General features: G+C 42.4%; 1 long non-coding RNA gene across 1 annotated transcript in view; it reads left to right on the forward strand.

The window, feature by feature from the left end:
• LOC110987613 (uncharacterized) overlaps positions 1–13,756 on the forward strand; it is a 49,347-nt gene extending 35,591 nt beyond the window's left edge. The window contains exons 3-4 of the long non-coding RNA XR_002599311.2: positions 7,640–7,765; positions 12,397–13,756. This is a non-coding gene — a long non-coding RNA (uncharacterized LOC110987613). The remainder of the gene's footprint in view (positions 1–7,639; positions 7,766–12,396) is intronic.
• Positions 13,757–14,585: the final 829 nt, after the last annotated feature.

Raw genomic sequence — 14,585 nt, forward strand, 5'->3', positions numbered from 1 at the left:
TCTCAGCATTAGCAGTCTTCCCTCAGGTCAAACCTGTTAGAGCAGACTCTTGGGACCATGCGTTGTGAACGAGACTTAAGAGTTTTGTTGTTCTTTTAGATCTTTAAAGCATTGTAGGACAAGTGAGCTTTGTATATGATTTCCTCTAGTTTAGAAACAAGATTTGACGCCTCTCCCAGGAGCTAATATTGGGACATCGCACATGTCATGCCGTTATTCACCTCATTTTCGATATTCACGAGGCGACGATGGGTAACATTCAGTGTTATCTCCGCAGATTTGGGAGTTGAGGCATTAAACCTTGAAACCACTTGCCCAAGCTCATGTGCCAGCGAGGGGTCCAGTCTGGATGGCACCATATACTTTCTGTAGTCTTGCTGCGCAAATTTATACCAAACCACGGTTGATGCGCGATACCGTGAGATGCACTCGGGTTTCCCCGACCACTGTTTGCCAATCAATAATTCTTATTCCCAGCTGCCAATGGGAGATATGCCTTGTGCTTAGCATCAAAACGTGTTTAGGTAATCTCCCGGCCTTCTGTTTCTCGAAACGTGAGTTCCTTATATGGCGGGGGAACGAGCCGCTTCTTGGACGATCTCAAAGAATGAACCCCAGTGATGGCCTTCAAACTCCAACACAATACATTTAAAATCACGTTATGCTGTGTGAAATGGTCCCTCATCAGTCTTACTTGGCTTATTTAACAGTGGGAAGAGATTTTTCCCCTGCACTGACTTACGATTGCGTTAAAAAGTGCCACTTGAAAACCAAGACAACCATTCAGGCCTAGTATAATCAGTTCTAAGAGAACTCTCAACACTTGTGGACTGCACTAACGCCCTCCACAGGGCCATTCTGTCCAATAAAAGGAGGAATAGCAATGCCTAGGGAAAAGCCTAGGGACGTAATTCACAATTATGACCACTAAAACCATAGCTGCACTTGAAACTGAACGGACTGAAATCATTCACACCCAAGTCCCGTCGACATGACTGACAAGAATATACTCTAATCAGGCCATGCTGATGGGTATTGACCAAGCATTAATACAAGTTTGGTAGCCGCCATGATGGGCTGGCTGAAATTGTTTTACTGTTTACCGTTGCCTATAGCGGCAGAGAAAAGTAAAACTAAAGTCTGAAATATCAATAAAATGTGTCGAGTACATTATACAAGCTTCAAGCCTTTAAGCACAATTGAGTGGGGGTTTGAGGAACGTTTGGGGCAGAAATAAGTATACGTACTGAGATAGAATCGTGTTTCACGAGTGTTGGGAAATATTGAAATAATATTACTCGTTATTTAAATGTGGTGAGGCCCGTCAAAGTTATGCGTGTTTGTTCACCCATCCGAAGCATTGTTGCGTCTTACGTGTTGCATTAAAACACTTCACACAAGTGTACAGGATGGTTGCTTTATGTAGAAATGACCCCGGGGCAGATCTTGTTTTGATATGATTATAGTCTACCCAAGGTGGATTTGCGAAAGGTACATTCTATTTTTAGCATCTTTGTGCAACACTCTAAAAATGTGTTGAGTAACCAAACAATCTTGCGGCTATCACTTTGTAGGAATGTTTAGATGCTAAATATTTTTGGTGTCCAGGTTCCTGAACACCGTTGGCCAATGGATAAACAACATCCAGCAAAACTCTAAACACGGTTAGCATTAAAAAAATGTTTACATACCAATAGCAAGCAAGTGTTATGGAAAGTATTTTAACGGCTACACCTGAGCTTTTTGCAGTGACGGAAAAAAATGGAGGATAACAAAATCAAGCATAGTGCGCATATTAAGACTTCGGTTAGCAAACTTTGTCGTCTGCAATACAGGCCAATGTTTGGTTGCATTTACGATTACTTTTGAGTACCTTTTTTTGTTGACAAGAAAGGGTCGGGAAAAGCCAAATTCATGAATTATTCGCCTCGGGGCACTATGCGTCCCTCGGGTGTTGAAAACGTCATATCCCACACCACAGCTGTAAACAATCGTTGTGTCATACCTTTGTCTTAAGGAATTTATCCAAAGAAACAAGCTTTGAATTTCAGAAGACGGTGGGCCTGCTGTAAAACTGTACAATTAACGTACGTAAACGATATCGTTTGCAAATGCGCAGTCCCCTTCCTTGCGTTAATTGCGTAAACGCTAAGTGAAACTAGTGCGGGTACCGGTAAGTACATTTATAAAGTCTGGTTAGCGGTCCCCACATTACCTTACACACTGCGGGGACGGAAACGAGTCTGTTATACGAGCGCAATCATCGATCGAATTCCTTGGGAGCGTATGCACAAAACGTATAATGGGTACCACGCAAAACTGGCTAAAGGAGCGGAAATGTTCGTTCTCGAACTTCCTGAAGCTCTTCTGTTTCGCGCATACGCGTGTGCGCGCGTGCACGCACCGTCGGTAGAATGAGACGTCTCACGGTGAGTGTGATATGCGGATATGTCGCCCTGTCATGTGATCGTTCTGGGCCAATTAACGGACAGTATCCAAGACAGAGGTATGACAAAATAAGTTGAATCATCATCCTTGTGAACACAAAAAGTGGCGTGATGCAGAGATGCCCCTACTTGTTTTGAGATAGCAACCGCCTTCTAAATACATGTAAGTCACACCTGTTTAAATTGTATTGATATCAGTAAGTCAGTGATATGGCGTGAATAATTGTAGAATATCATGCTAAGGTCGCTGTTTACTTATACCTTTTACGGTGTCTAGGCACCATTAAATGATTCTATTCAAGTTCAGGAGAATGAAGAGACGGTTCTCCTATAAGCAGAGTAGCCTGGAGTGTTATTGGGATAAGATCAATGGACACTCCAGATGAATCTTGACTGTCATATCATCAGGAGCGAGAAGTACACTTGCCGGGCCGGCCTGCCACCCACAGACAAAACAACCCGATCCCTTATTTCATCGGCACGGCGAGTCAGGGGCGCAAGAGTGTTTACCCACACCGCCTAAATTGTTGTACTCATCGTGTTGATGTAATCCCGGCACGCGAGACGAAGCGCTCTGTCAACGGGAGACTGGTATTTGAGGGCCCGAGTTCCTTAGGGGGGTTGTTCGAGGGTCCAGCGGCGGGCACGCGATGCCAGTTAACCGACGACGTGATAGCGTGTACGCCGCGGGCGCAGACAGCGCTTGTTTAACCGTAGAGCTTGCTCTATGGTTTTACGCATCTTCATAATACACCAGCCCGGCCGCAGGGGAGATGCTGGACAAATTGAAAACAAGTTTGATATTACGATTACCTGTGTCTTAAAGTGATCCTTTTCTCTCCTCGGGCCGACTCGAATTTCTCTGACTATTTTCGCATTTGGCAGGAAAAGGCCGAGTCGTGGCCTCATCCTTGAAGCTAGATGTGATCGAATGACTGTGGCTCTCCCGCTGTGTTTTTCTATTCCTCCAAGCAGCAGATATGAACTTGATGACGCAATGTTCAAATTTCACAGGACTTTTGCGGGTTTCTCTCAGGGTCTTTTAATACAAAGCCGTTGCGAATAAGCATTGCGAAAGAATTCGTCAGTAGGGCTATTTGCACAGATTACTTTGAGCATTTGAAGAAAAAGAAATCATGCTTCTTCTTTTTTTTTTGGAAAATTCGACATTCGTCTTGTCGATGGCTATAACTAATCACACGTGTCTGAAAAAAGGCGACTTATACAGCGGTTGTCTACAATGTCGCTTTGTCGTGCTGTACGAATAAAAATCTTACTGGATTTGTAAAAGTGTCCGGCAGTCCCTGGTTAGTTATTAAAACCAATAATTCTAAATTACGTTGCAAAAATCGAGATTAGAAAAATATTTACACATTTCTCCTCAAAAATCTCAGTTTTGAAAGGAAAGTCGGGAAAAATGCCATACATTTGACAAATTCGTCTTCTTTTGAGAATAGCATTCTCGATATCAGGTTGCACCGTAATCGATCGGGGCCAGCTTCAATAATGCCTGACGCTAAGATCAACACCCACTGAGGCAAGGTGTGGCAGACGGTTGCACATTGGATTCGATCGGATAGGGCCGGGCATTTTGCAATCTAATTCCGGGCTTCAAATACAGATTAGATGCCACACCGCTCAGATGCCATGGGAATTCCAAGTCAAACACAACCCGGGCTTCGTTTTATTCCGAAGAAGCGAAAATTAGGTTCATGGGCTAGGTGCTTGATTCTAATTGGGGAAAAGTCTGGAGTTCCGAGTGTGGAATCCATTGTAGATCCGCGATGGAAACCGGCTGGTGATGTTTTCCAACTGTGGTCGTGGTGGCATCGATCCGCGTTACGATCTATGAGCAGATGAAATAATGTTTACGACCTTGTGTCAATGGTACCAATGCGCGTGAAATGGTTGGCGTCTTGGATCTGGGGCCGGGGAAGACAGGAATTAAAAAAAGAAAAGATAATCATAACAGTCGTAATGATAATATCTGGTATTGACGACAGAACTACAAAATGAAATGTTACCCCTGACGGTGCTGCGAGTAGAGGATTATTTTCTAGTTCATTTGCCAGTAGCGATTTTTGTTGTTTGTTTTCTTATCACACGGGTCTGTTTTATAAAAAACGTCAAATGTGTCGCTTTTTGTTTGGGAAGTGTGGTCGGAAAGTGAAAAAACTATGACCTACATTAGGAAACGAGACACCATCTTTGACAAGTCTTAGACGTCAATGAATATTGAAACTTATTACTTTGGAAACAAAATCATTTAAATTTCGTGTCGTTTCTGTGGAAGTATTAAACCAATTCAAGACTAAATCCCTTCAAGCCTGTTTTTAATATCCCAGCCCCAGATGTGTACATTTGACTATTGACTAATGCAGTATCGATATCACTGGAAGAAAAAAACTGCTGAATTTCGTCAGTTCAATTATCTCTCATTAGTCATATCTGTGAGATGTTGCTGGAAAAAAGGTCAGTTCGTGATCCACTGAAAGAGGACAGGACAACAGCGAACACGCAGTTAAATTTACGGCCTTTTTGCGTGAAGTAAAACCAGACAGGAAGGTTTTATTCATGTTCATGTTACTTCACGTGTAGAATGCTTTGAAGCTAGTAATTAGAGCGCTCTAAAACCTCTTTGTTTCTGTGGTTGTTCTTGTTAAAAGCTTCGGCGAGATACACGTTGAGTAGTCGAAATTTGCTCGATGTGTTATGACGCCTGTTTCCCGTCAGGGGCGTGCTTACACGAGGACTTTCAAATCACTTGAAATTCACCTCCAACTGGAATGCTGCAGGGTCATTTCTGAATTTTATTTGCCAGAAATATGACGACCGCTAGAACTAATGGAAGCTTAATCGAATTACATTCATAGAATGGCCAATGGAAACCGCCACGCATTGCGACCCGCTTCATGCGATTTCCTGTAAAAGCATTCCCATCAAAAATTTTAATACGAATGCAGATTTCTTTTCTTGGGGACAGGGAGGTGTGTTTCAGTGAAACGAAAAAGACGACCAAGACCAGCTAGGCACTGACTTCATGCGCAGTCTGGGCACACGGCGTTTTCTTCAACCAAAACTATTCCTCCGTCACAGACTAAATTGTCTTTTAGAACCAAGTTTATAGCTCTTGCCACTCGATTGAATACTGACGTATCAATAGCATAGCCCAAGGAGTGAAGGTGAAAAGTGACAGAATGGAACGGGCTGATTTAGAAGTTAAGAGTAAAATCAGAATGCTTGGAAAAGCAAAATCAGGACGTTAAACGGATGCAAAATCAGGTTAATGAAGATACATCATAAGTGGAAAACTGGACACTGAATATAAAAGCACTGAAAACTGTTTGTTGGACAGAATCGTTCCCAAATTCACGATTATCTCACTAGTGTCTTGATTTTTTTTTTACCTGTGTGGGACGAATATTCTACCTCAGAGCAACGGGTAAACAAATCCCCAGCGTTTATGCTGTTACCGTATCTGATTTAATATGCACGGTATTCAATGTCCGTGTGCGTTTCCAGGCCCTCAATTGCATGCTGACTTCGTTGACAAGAACCAGTCTGAATTCGTTCCAACTTTGTGGATGTAGTACAATTTTAGTGACTCACTGACTAAAATTCGCCGTTCAGATACCGAGCACGGATACACTATTCAAAATCGAAACCATCTCATGAATATGTACCGGTAACAACCACCGTGCACTCTGCTTAGCCGTGAGGGGTTTGGGAAAACCAAACTAAATCAAACTGTGATGCGTGCCAACCACGCTGTTCACTTCCATATAGCTATTGGTAATCTTTGTTATTGGTGACATCGATTGGCTAATATAATGGATAAAGTAAGTGGTCGAATCGCCGCCAGTGTTCGCATCAGCGAATGAAAGCGAGACCGGACTATCCTTTTAGACGCTCATAATAATAATAAAAAGAACCAGTGATACAGGCTATACTCGGCGAGGAATGAACTGTCCAAAAATGTGCAAATACTGGGGGTTGTATGCTGAACGGAGGATCCAGACACATTGACGATGTTTGTGTATAAACAGGTCCATGTTACAGGTTTTGCGAAAACACAATTACATCTAGCTGTCCCGTAGCAAAACTTGCTCAAAGTTAAAGGCATTGGACTAACTTGGATAAGCCTTGTCAAGCTTTTGTTTCAAAAATTGTATATTTTTTTACTCATCGCTAATAACTGAAGAGATGATATATGATCCTGCTCGCTTAATTCATCAACCTCATGAAAGCCCTATCCAGTCACATTATGTCTACAATGTCATGTAATAAAACAGTGCATAAACCTGTGTATAGTTTATGATGCGTGAAGTGGCACATCTTTGCTTATCAGACATTAGAAAGAAGATACTCTGAGGTCCTATGCAGACTCAGAGTCCAATTCTCACGTAGGCGCCAATTTGTAGACGCCATTGGCAAATGCAAAAGTGAACTTTTTGCGTACCGTGTAGGAAATTATGTGCGGGTTTGATAATGTCTTTTAGATGGGGGTAGTGACGTCGTTGATCTTTTTTAAAAGTTTTAACTTTTAAAAAACCCCTTTATTTTTGGCATGTGCTGTTGAAAAATCAAGCTAGCAGAGCACTTTCCGCTGACAATATCGGGCCCATACAGCTAGCCGTAGAAACCTGATCAAAATAACGAAATAGAAGTTTTATCTGTTTTAGGAATGGAAATAAACTGATTCACCAAGGTAAAACACGTCATCTACAATAATTAACCGAGTCTTCGCTTCCTTCTAAAATAATATCATCCTGCTGGAAGATGTTGCAAATTATTCACAAAAAAATGGTGTCCTTTTTGGTACGCTTGTATGAGGAAGTTAAGGGATAATTGAGAAGGCGATTGACCATTTTTTCACGGGACTCCTTTCATAGTGATAGTTCCCTAAAAATGGTAAAGGTAGTCTAGGTTTACCTGAGGCCCTATACCAGGCAAGATATGGGACGGAGGGGTACCCCCTTCCCTGTCCAACCCCTATACACACTCGAGACTATTGTTACCTAACACATCCCCCCTAGAAGTCTGTAAAGAATTCCTGAGATTCCGATCAAACAATGACCAACACAAAGGCGGGGGGGGGGGTTTCTCTCCGTCCCATATCTTGCTTCAAATGTGAGGCCCCTTCCTTAATGTTGGTGCTGAAATTTTTAACGCACCTGTTTTGTTGTCCGCAGGAACTCGGTTGTAGACCAGATGGCACGGCCCGGCAGGGGATACCCCGAGTCACAATTGTCGAGCCCTAAGTATCGCTTTCGGGAACTGCTCCGGCGATTCACAAGAACCGACGACCACTAAGATTTGTAAGTATTTAACCACAGGTAGCCTATCTTTTGTGAAGATGATTGGACAGGTGCGGAAGCGGGGACGGGAAAGTTTTGTCCGGGACAAAAAGGGAAAAAGGGAAGCCACCTTTGTTTTGCTACGTCACAAGGGCTATTTTAGCCAACCGTGGTTGGTAAAACTATGGTTGGCCGTAAGAACAAAACAAAAAGAATAATTTATGAACTGTTAAAAATCATATGCAAATATTAAAATACAAAAATAGTACCTGTATTAACTGGTTAATGGACATGCCACCCAATTAAACGCAAAATGACATTTTGAGGCAGAAATTGTTGTCAACCAAGACTGAACTTTCTGCCAACTTTGGTCGTCCATATAAAATGGCGGTCACTGCTTGTAAACAAAAGACAAGTCGGTAGGCTAGGAAACACAAAAGCAGGAAACTCTTCAAGCATGACCTGGGGTGCGTTTTAGCAGGCTTTAACTAACAACTGGTTTGGTTATGCCCCTTTTTTCTATAATTATGGTGGGGTTTGAGAACTAATCGTCAAGCGCATTTAAAACTTCCTAGAAATACACTAACCGCGAATGAATTCTTTGAAATGACCGACAAAATGCACCTTGCTTTGGCCCAGATAGCAACAGGTAGTTAGACGATAAAAACCAAAGGGTAAAAGACACAAATCCGGGGGGATGAACTTGAGTGGTGTCAGTGTTGGAAACCCTATAGCCAACACCCAAATTGGAAAGCTGCATAGCCCTCATCTCGCTGGGATTCGAAAGGAGTAAACGTGGGCGGGAGGCAAAGGAAAGTGACAGTGTGACTGTTAGACGAGCACTCGCAGGAAACGAGCAAGGGGAATGCGAATGGGTCGCAACAGCTCCCCTCCCCACCAACCGCAGCGGAGTTGTAGTGTAGAGCGGAGCTAATTACTGTCGAATGCCCTGCGCGTACACAAAATAATGAACTTCGCCAACGAGATCTCCCTGGTCACGCTTCAACTCCTTGCATCAGATATCGATTGCGACACACTTAAAGGAAAACAAGTGCCCAAATCAAAACCCTAAGAAATTTTGGCGCCATTCAATGTTTGCGGTATTCCGTGAAAATGGTGTGACGCATTAGTGCACTGAAGAGGTGGGGGGGACCTCGGGGGGCTTGAGCCAACCCTGGAGGTTTTCATTTTTTAACTGTCTGAAAAATTAAGATACAATACACACATACATCTGAAATTACTAGCTTTGATACAGCTTTACATCCCAGTCCCTATTGGCGCAATTGGTATGCGCGCGCGCGTGTGTGTGTGTGTGTGTGTGGGGGGGGGGGAGTTTGAGCATCTTTTTGCGGGGTAAATTCTAGTTTAAACCCCCGTAACAAATCCTGGGTGCGCCATTTTGCTACGTGTGACGTGTTGATTTACCACGGCGCGTCCTTCAAGAGCAAAAAGTATTTTGGTACCTCCACAAATTTTCTCGCAAGATGAGATGTTTGGGCGCCAAAGTTGTAATTGAGACCTCTTAAGACCATGTCTAGACTCTACAAGACCGTGTCAGGACTCCACAAGACCATGTCAAGACTCCACAAGACCATGTCAAGACTCCACACGACCATGTCAAGACTCCACAAGGCCATGTCAAGACTCCACAAGGCCACGTCAAGACTCCACAAGACCATTACAACACCAGCACGAGAACTCTGGTCTGAATTCAAATCACAAGCTCTTGAGTAAACTATTCCTTGACCTTGTGACTGGTCTTGTGATGGTCTCGACCACAACACCACTGGGGCTCTCACTTCACTTTTCTTGCCAATTTCTTTCGACCCTTTCAAGCTTGCAAGCGAGAGCAACTTTTATTGCCAATTGGCCGGCATGGTTGATTTCACGGAAAAGCAGGGTTTCTAAACGGACTGTGTACAACAGCTTGTACTTCAGACAGTATCACGTGTCTTCATGAAATGTCAACAGGTGGCGTCATGCATGGGATTTGTCCCAAATTCCACGTTAATCCCATTGGGTCCCATTGAATGGGACCCAATGGGAGTTTTCGTAAGATAACCGAGTTTGTATATGTTCGTCTTTGCATCACGGATGCTGAAAGAACTAGCTTCCACAGAACGTGAAGTCCACGAACGGTGGATTTAGTACAGTAACCCTGAAATTGAAAGAAGCGAAGTTTGCAAGAACTATACAGAACACTAGACAGTCGTTTATTTGTTCCAGCTTTAAGATCTAACTGAAAACTACCTATTCTGTAAACACTTGTCAAAACACAAACTTACGAACGGGAAGCGACAGGTGTGGACGCCACCTGCCACAATTGCACGGTGCAATTGGCGTCAAAATTCCGTGCCGTTTGAGCCTCACGTACGGTTGACTTCAAATGCACGCCATGACAGGTTGCGCTCAGTGTTGACTTAAAACCACAATGGAGCGGCAAAAGTACATCATCGAGCTCTCATGTGGGCCTCATTAAACAACACTTACCTCATTTGCAGACTGATGGGTCCTGGCGTCCTTGAAGTACTTTCCTCGCTGCTAGCGCGCGTCTTTCCTCGTGGGTGGTGCAGGGGAGTAATGTGGGAGGAGGCCGGTATACTGAAATTGGGTCGATGTCGCATCAGTCAAGAAAGGGTTAGCATGGCTAACATCTTGCAGGCCAGTGCTTTTGTTCTGCAGGTTATACACAAAGGAGGTTTCCCTGCAGAACAAAGGAACTACCATGCAAGATGGCTACCGTGCAAAACCTCTATAAAGCCTGGGGGTTACTTCCATAAATTTGCTGAGTATCAGGGATATATAATTCATAGAGACTGCTGAAAATGGCTTAGAATATTTCAACAATGTTTATTCCTCCAAATTATAAAATGGAAAAGATATGAATACAGCTTTCCGTCCAAACTTCTTTCAGATCAGGATACGTTGCGTTTTGGGTTTTTGTTTTTGTGATTGTAAGTGATTGCCTTCATCTAAGAGAATAGAAACCACAATTTTTAATTCATGACAAGCAAAAGGTGCGACTCTGGTTACCATGGTCACGCTATCACTGGTCATTTGCGGTAGCCCCTCCAAAGGCACTATTCAGCAACAGTCGCACTGTGCATGTGCAAAACCCAACACAATGCCGATCTTCCCTTAAACGGGGACCATCGGAAACGTTCAGTGAAACATACCCCTACCTTTGGCTACACGGTTAATGTTCCAAGTAATTCCAATCCTTGTCTCACACAGCTGACTACGGAATTGAAATGAACGCGCCAACGCTCGTGCACCATTAGAGTAGGATGGCTCTTTATGTAACTGTCGCTGCTTCCTTACCATTTGAGCGAGGAGGCTTTTACGGAAAGGCGACGGTTAATCAATAAGACTAGTCTGTATCGTCCACGAGTTCCGTACTCAGTCCTGACATGATAAAGAAGGCCGCACAGTCCCGTTGCTTCTTTCAATTTGAAACAGTAATGCCAGGTGTTTCAGTGCAGTGGCTGTAGTTTATTCAGGAAGCTTGAACTATGAAAATGTTGCCACGATCAAAATCATTCCTGGCGTCTGCTTAAATGTAATTCATTTTATCTTCAAGGACATTTTTTTAGCCTTTGACAGCCAGCAGTTTGTTTCCTTAAAATGCATGTATTGTTCGCTTGTATCCTTGCCTTGCTCATTTTCTATTAAAATTCCCTGTTGATTTTGTTTTTCCTAGTTACAATCTTAATTTGTTTATTGATTTCTTTAGGTTTGGCATTCGATACAAGTGAATACATCCACCAGTTAACCTAATAGCTTTATATTTGCTGCTGCATTTTAATCCATACACCCTGAGGACGGCTACGACAACAGAAGTAAACAACACCAAGCAATGTTATAGAGATAGTGATTCAATATACAATACATAGACTTGGGGTATATCGTGCGATTGATAAAATGTGTCTCGTCATTTGGGAATTTAAAAGCTTTTAAGTGTGAGGCACTAATTATAAATGATTCCGTGGGCAAGTTTGCAGAGAGTTTTATAAGCGATTGCTTTATGTAACCTAGTCCTACTTTCAGTGGTACGTGACTTGTTTCACCTCTTTTTCAGATAGTGGAACTTCTAAAGGGAATGTGACTGCTGATTCGTGTGTGTTATGATCAGTGACTATACTTAGTTTACAGAAATATCCATAAATATGGAGAGTCTTTAAAAGTTTGAAACACTTCCCCCGCTAGCGACAAGATTTGGGCCCACAGTTTGGAAGCCTCAGCCCTAACGAAGCTTATCGTCTCTTCTGTTTTCACAAACAAGTGTTATATTCCTCATGCAGTGTCAACAGGTGACTCTTGTTTGGGAAAATTTGAATTTAATTCTCTCAAATTAAGTGAAACTGATCCACGAATAACGAAATTGCCTCCGAGGTAAATCGTTTGAGCATGTGCGTTTGAAATCCCAAAGGAAATAATAGAACATGAAACGACATTTATAATGGAACATTGAAGGAAATACGGTAATATAGTGGCTAGACAAATGAAGATGCGATTTCTGTTGTAGCTGACACCATACGCAGGGACCACGTAATCGGGAAATTTATTGTTTGGCCCCGGGTTCTTCTCCATTATGTGTTTACCAAATTACTACTTTCCCACTTCCTTGTGTTTGTATTTTTTTTAATTTTCAGGGCCGATAGCTTCGCTGTGCTACTTTCTACGGGAAAACTTCTGACGTTCTGACCCTGTTGAGATGGTACTCGGAGAGGCACCGCCACCTCGAGACAACTGTCCAACAAATCGTTGTTTTTTTGGATTAAAATATTACTTGGTTTATGTTTACAAGGTTATGAATGAAAAGCTAGGGGCCATATGTTGCATTTTTTGGGGAAATCTTCTCTTGCGCTAAAACTTAAAAGAGCACAGAATCATAATTCATCGATTACACAATGTTTGGCTGTAAGCGGCATTGGTAAAAGCTATATAACGTTTCTTGTGTATCTGGTGTATCGTGATGACGAGAAATTGCACAAAAAGTGGATTATTGTCAAGAAGCGGGTCTCTTTCATAGCAAGTCATATTAAAGAATATTTTTGGACAATCTAGATAAATATTCAGACCCCGTGAATCAAAGCGTTGGGATCAAGTCGTTACGGAAGACACAACCTATTTTACCCTTTGCCGAAAAGTCACGCCCATGCTTATGTAGTTATAGAAACTCTGTTACCTACCGCAAAGCCTCTTTTTCAGGACCTCATTATGGAGTATACACTATTATCAGTTCGATACAAGAAACGAAATGCTTCACAGTCCCTTGGCCGGTGCTTGTAGGGCGGCAAGCTATTGAAAATAACGATTGTGTTGAAGTTGACTTTAAATATTTCAATAATATTTAAAACTTGCACCCGTAAACAAGCAGTGATTATCTATCGATACGTAATTTTCATTATACAAAGTAAAAATTTCTCTTAGAATCCAACAAAAGCGACAGAGCGCTATCTTCAGATTATTTTTAATGAGATCATTTTGGCCGCTTTGAGTGGTAGTTCTTTCGTATGAATTTGAACTACATTTCAATTCCTCTTGGCAATTTTGTAATCGCAATTCGACGTTAACAACACTAACAAGAAAAAATCCGTTGATTAAGGTATACATTTAATTCATACAATGACTGAGAACTTTTTCTTGTAAATAATAACAAAAACTATATTTGAATCATTGACGTAGCACTTACTTTGAATAACAAGTAGCACATTGCATAATTTAGAAGCAAAAATGTTATCAATTATTGATTGAACTTAGCGGAAAACTTCGAACCGTCTTATTTATTTCACTGTTCGCCAACATTTCGAAGAAAAAATACAGTTAACTACAACCAATCAGATAAAATTGGAGTCAGTTCCAAAGTTTGCTTTCAACTGCTTCGTTCAAAAGTCTGCTGTGCTGGGTGAAGTCCCGTTGAGAGACAAGTGTGAAAGTTTTGACAAGCACGTTGAAGTAAATTTGTTGTTTTACACTCTTTATTGGGGACATTAAAGGACAAAAATGCAACCACCTGTCTTGAAGCAAACCATTGTTTTATATAAATAAGTTCTGTCAGATTACGTGTGGTTCAACAGGTATTTTACAATAGAAAACAGTATCAATATTAAGTATAAACTTTTGCAGGTAAATGTCTATCCCAGGATTAGCATGCATCATCAGTATGAAGAAATACCTAAAAGCTTTGAATTCATGTTGTCCATCAAACGCTGCCACGGCATTTATGAAAATTGGGATGACATATAACATCATACGGATGCAAGTGAGTTAACATGGGGCTGGGTTCCCCTCTGCCGCCGCAGGGGTTACCGTTACAAAGTCGGGGCAGGTTCGACCGTAACACCTGGCCTTGGCCAAGGCAGCCGAGATCCCATCGATCTCTTCGCTGTGAAAGTGCTCGTGATAGTCGTTTTGCGAGCGAGAGCTGCAGAAGTGCAGGAGGTGACGCTAGGGTGAGAGCTGAAGTCACCCTGGCGTGGTGGTGGCGCACAGGGTGAGGGAAAAGCGTAAAATCTGACAAGTATCCGGAGATTGGATGAGCGAAGGAGGCAAGCGTATCAGAAAGCGAGGAGAACGTGGAGGGGGGGGGGTTATGTGGAAGGGAGTGTTCCCTGCCACGAGTACGTGACGCGGCGACCCATGGAATCATCTCGGAGTGACAAGCCTGACAAGTGCTACCGTTCGCACAATTTCATCATGAACACACACACATTTCTCTTAAACCTGAACAGAGCCTTTGTAGGGAAAAAGTCCAGACAATGTTGAATGTTTATCATTTAGCTCTTTCGTCATGGGACCTGAAAGAAAAGTGTATATACAGGGAAATTTACAGGCTTGG

This window comes from Acanthaster planci, linkage group LG08 (assembly GCF_054643075.1).
Source record: "Acanthaster planci isolate LZ-2023a linkage group LG08, COTS_SCS, whole genome shotgun sequence".
In the NCBI taxonomy this organism is placed as follows: domain Eukaryota; kingdom Metazoa; phylum Echinodermata; class Asteroidea; order Valvatida; family Acanthasteridae; genus Acanthaster; species Acanthaster planci.